The sequence below is a fragment of the Canis lupus genome, chromosome 14 (assembly GCF_003254725.2).
Source record: "Canis lupus dingo isolate Sandy chromosome 14, ASM325472v2, whole genome shotgun sequence".
Taxonomy (NCBI): Eukaryota; Metazoa; Chordata; class Mammalia; order Carnivora; family Canidae; genus Canis; species Canis lupus.
In genome coordinates, this window is record NC_064256.1 from 27,529,952 (window position 1) to 27,535,369 (window position 5,418).

At 38.8% G+C, this 5,418-nt stretch overlaps 1 pseudogene; it reads left to right on the forward strand.

The window, feature by feature from the left end:
- Positions 1-1,725: 1,725 nt before the first annotated feature.
- LOC112670827 (methylmalonic aciduria and homocystinuria type D homolog, mitochondrial-like) lies at positions 1,726-5,099 on the forward strand (annotated as a pseudogene).
- Positions 5,100-5,418: the final 319 nt, after the last annotated feature.

The window sequence follows — 5,418 nt, forward strand, 5'->3', positions numbered from 1 at the left end:
ATGAAAATAAAAAGAATTAAAAAACCTAGAAGGTAATTTTTTTATCTGAATTAATATATGGATATCCTGGAGTTTAGCATTATGCCTTCAATATTTCTTACTCAACAAATACTAGTTTCATTTGTTCTTTTTCACCCCCACCTTACTCCAGCTAGTGTATCTGTGGGAGGCCAGGATAGGAGGGCATCCTAGGGAAGAGCCCTTTCGGGAAGAACAGGATTACCACATTCAAGCCTGGAGAAAGCACAGCCTGGATGGTTGACAAGTCCTATTTAAAGCATAGGGATGGGAAGCATGTTGCAGTTTGACTAGACTTCTAAGGACCCAAAAGTAAAGGATCAGGATGTAAAGTTAAAATGATAGCATAAGGGCAGCCTCTGGCCCAGAGGTTTAGTGCCACCTTCAGCCCGGGGTGTGATCCTAGAGACCCAGGATCGAGTCCCACGTCGGGCTCCCTGCATGGAGCCTGCTTCTCCCTCTGCCTGTGTCTCTGCCTCTCTCTCTGTGTGTCTGTCATGAATAAATAAATAAAATCTTAAAAAAAAAAAAGATAGCATAAGCCCAGATAATATTGGATTTGCAGTGCTAACTTAGATAATGATTATCAGGTAATAGTGAAAAGATAGAAGGAATCCTGAGTCACATAAGAAGTCGGTACCATGTAACTATATGGAAGCAGTGAAGATGTGAAGACTGGCCTGCGTACAATTTAGTAAACCGGGATTATGTTAACGTCAGTGGCAGGAGAAGAACAGATGCAATGTGAGACAGCAAACTATCTGAGTTTCGAATGCCTCCTTAGTAGCCTTTTTTCTCCCCCTCTTTTTTTAAAAAATCATTTTTAAAGAACTCTTATTCATTGTTGGGTAGAATACAGGAAATAATGTTCTTTATGTAAATATTACCTTGGAGACAAAAATACTTAAAAAATAGGCTGTTGCAAGTTACATAATGGCTAGTCTGAAAAAATGAATTTATTACATAAGAATACATGTACATAAGCATTAGTGGTAAGAAGATTTTAAATTTTTAAGAAAGCTATACAGGGTGAACCTCAGGAGAAAAAAATTGGAATGGATTGCATTTCAAATGTGGTATAAAAAAGTTGTCATTTTATTCTAGTTAAGCATAAAAGGCCTTTGTTATATTTTGCAAGTTTGAAGGCTTCTATTAAAATGTTTTTCGAAATGCCTTAATATATAGATATTATAGAAATAAGTGTGTTTTAAGAATAGGGCTAGATCTGAAAATCACAGGGGTCTTAAATTGTTTTTCAGTATCCATGCTTTTAAGGTTGACTACTCTGGACCTTAATGCCACAGTATTGTTACAGTTATTAATAGCACACATATCTAAGGGGAGACCAAAAGCTTCCACAAAATATATTTGAAATTGGGGCGAAGTCTTTGTTACTCTTGAGTAGCAGCTCTGTGTGCTGCAGTACTAATGACATTAAAATGACATTAGAATGGCAGGGTTCTAGCCTCTTCTCATCACTTGGCATCTGATGTTGTGGTTTAGGCAATCCCCCACCTCCGTTTTCTCTCCTCTAAGTTACAATAATACCAGCACTTAGATGGTTTTTGTGAGGACCAAAAAATACAAGTTACTTCTTGCCTTCTGTGAAAATGCTGTTGAGTGCTAAACATACAAAACAAATTAAAGTCCATTTGGCATACAAGTGGATTGCCCTACTTCCAGAACTAAGTTCTGCAGTAAACATACATGGTGGATTCCTTTGCAGAAAAAGCTTTTCGTGCATTTATCAACATCAACGGATGTTATTGTGAGTCTATTATAAAAGGCCTTGATATAAAGGAAGTGTAAGATCATGTGCCATCCTCAGATTTAGAAAGTAGTGGGGGAAAACCTATTTGTTGCAAAATCACATCTTTTTGTCCAAGACAGTACATCCAGATTTCAACTGACATGATGAGAATAAACTAACATTACTGTCACAATCAATTTAATTAATGTATGAAATCCAGAATATAATAAACTTAGGGCCACAGGTACCCAATATTAAACTTGAAAGGAGTCATCTTGACTCTTAAAAATTCACAAAAATCTTTGCATAGACTAGGAAGGCTGGGTGAGAGATGATCTAAACTATAAGTCATTGTTAACACTAGTTTTCAAGCTAATGAATCAAGTGACCTTTTGTTTTCATACCAGGCTTAAGTCTTTTAATCATTTTTATAATGTCAAACAAACTAAATTAACATGTAATTTAAGGAGATAATGCGCTCAAATTTAAAAGCATGATTAGATTTTGTATCACTCCTACTGAATCAGTTGCTATAACATTATTTGAAATAGAACAATTTTTTCTTGCTCTCATAGAATAAAGTAACTGTGCTTTGTAAGTTAAAGGCAAGTGTTAAGACTATGTAAGAAACAGGGAAAATACAAGGATGACAATCTTCAAGGATGGTCTTTAGAATCTGTGTATTTCAAAATCATATATATATATATATATATATATATATATATATATATATATATATATATAAACAGCCTGACAAAAGGTCTGACAAAAGGTCTGAATCTGTGAGCAGCAAACATGTAAGAAAACTATTGGATGCCAGTGGGTGATAAAGATCACCCCAAAGAGCTTTAGGTAACAGTGTCTGGTGCTCATATAGACAAAAATTATGCCTGTTCCCACGTGCAAGAAAGGAATGCCTCAACATAAATGAGACCCTCATTAGGAACACAGAGGCCTTGTCCTTGTCTCAGTAGTGAGGAAAAATTAGATCTGGAATGACAACTATATTTAATAGATATTCAAAAGGGTTTTTAATAAAAAAATTTTTTGTTTCTAGTCTGAGTTTTATTTGTTCTTGATTTTATTTTACTTAAAAATTTATATATTTATTTGTTTATTTATTTAAATATTTTATTTTTTTATTTGAGAGTGAGAAGTGAGAGAGCACAGAGGCGGAGGGAGAAACAGGCTCCCCATGAGCAGGAAGCCTGATGCAGGGCTGGATCCTAGGACTGGGGATCATGGCCTGAGCCAAAGGCAGATGCTTAACCGACTGAGCCACCCAGGTGCCTGGATGTTCAAAATGTTTTAATGAAAATTGTCTTGCATATTCAATTTGGAAGTTTTTTTTTTTTTTTTTAATTAAAAATACTTTAAAAGTCAAAGTCATGGTAACATTGAATTAAATTTTATAAGACAAAATCTTACACATGATAAAATTTTTAGCAAGATAATGAGGCTAATATGACTATTGTAGCGAGAGAGATTTAGCTAACGTAGGAAGTGCTTCTTTATCAGAAAACAACCGTGATATCTTATTTTCACGTGATACATTTGAACTAGCAGATAACCAATGACTTATAGCTTGGTTTTATTTTTTTAATTTTTTTTTCAATTTTTATTTATTTATGATAGTCACAGAGAGAGAAAGAGAGAGAGAGAGAGAGGCAGAGACACAGGCAGAGGGAGAAGCAGGCTCCATGCAGGGAGCCCGACGTGGGACTCGATCCCGGGTCTCCAGGATCGCGCCCTGGGCCAAAGGCAGGCGCCAAACCGCTGCGCCACCCAGGGATCCCGGTTTTATTTTTTTTTAAGGTTTTATTTATTTATTCATGAGAGAGAGGCAGAGACACGGCAGAGGGAGAAGCAGGCTCCACGCACGGAGCCCGATGCGGGACTCGATCCCGGGACCCCCGGATCGCGCCCCGGGCTGAAGGCGGCGCTAAACCGCTGAGCCACCCGGGCTGCCCGACCTATGGCTTGTTAAAGTAACTTCTGAAACTCCATGCTCATAAATACTTCAGAAAAGTCCACGTTTTAGAAACTAAGCCCGACGGCGGAGGAGCGCGGGGCCGGGACGGACGGTTCCCCCGTGTGGGTCCCCCCGAACGCGCCCGTCTGGGGGCCCCGCGCTCGGGGTAGAGCTTCATGGAAGGGACGATCCCTGGCGTCCGCCCTCCCCGCTGGAAAGGGCCACCGTGCTCTGTGATAGAGCCAGACTGGTTTCCTATCTCCCAGGATTTTGCTCTTTAGTTAAAAGGGTTGTCAGTCCCAAAGCCTTTTCAACTGCAGGATCTTCAGGTTCTGATGAGTCTCATGTGGCCACTGCACCTCCAGATAGATGCTCTCGAACAGTAGGGCCTGATGAAACTGTGGGACCATTTGGACCTCAGGATCAGAGATTCCAGCTTCCTGGGAACATAGGTTTTGACTGTCATCTCAATGGGACTACATCACAAAAGAAAAGCCAGCTTCATAAAACTTTACCTGATGTTCTAGCAGAACCTTTACCAAGTGAGAGACACGAGTTTGTGATGGCACAGAGTGGGAATGGATTGCGGGTAGGGCAGTAATGCACCCGGTGAACAAGAAATCAGCAGTGCAGAAACTTACTTTGAAAATGCCAAAGTAGAGTGTGCGATCCAAACGTGTCCAGAATTGCCGCGAAGAGATTTTGAGTCCCTGTTTCCAGAAGGAGCCACCAACAAACTAATGATTCTCACTATGACACAGAAAACTAAACTGTTTGGAGCGAAGAGGTAGAAAATGAAAGAGAAATGCTTTTAGAAAAGTTCATTAACGGAGCTAAGGAAATTTGCTATGCTTTTCGAGGTGAAGGCTATTAGGGTGACTTTATTGACCCATCATCTGGTTTGGCACTTTTTGGACCATATCCAAACAACACTGTCTTTGAAACAGATGAACGCTATCGACATTTAGGATTCTCTGTGGATGATCTTGGCTGCTGTAAAGTGGTTCGTCATAGGCTCTGGGGTACCCATGTGGTTGTAGGAAGTATCTTCACTAATGCAACACCAGACAGTCATATTACGAAGAAATTAGGTGGAAACCAACAGTAATGTCAATTTATTGGCTGTACTATTGATATGTACCATTTGGGTTGATCCATAAACACTGTCAAAAGCTTCAATTTTTAAAATTTACTTATTTCTGGGTATTTATTTCAACATTTATGAATTTACAGCGTTAGCAAATGGTATGTGATTTTTAAATCTCAAATGTTTATTCATACTATCATCAAATACATGTTGATCACATCCACATTGTATAGAATGTGGTAATTAACATGTAACCAGGACATGATCTTATATTGTTATTTCTCCCCTTTATTGGAAAAACTAGAGTTTTATTTTTCTCTAAAAATAAATCACACATTTGATTATGAAAAAAATTAAAAAAATAAAAACTAAGCCTTAATAAAATGCAGTAATAAGAACATGTTTGAAAGATGTTATGCAGAAATACACCAATTCTAAAGAAGGTAACAATTTCTGGGACGTCTGGATGGCTCAGTGGTTGAGCGTCTTACCTTCAGCTTAGATCCTGATCCTGGGATCGAGTCCCACATCGGGGTCCTTGTGGGGAGCCTGCTTCTCCCTCTGCCTGTGTCTCTGCCTCTTTCTCTCTCT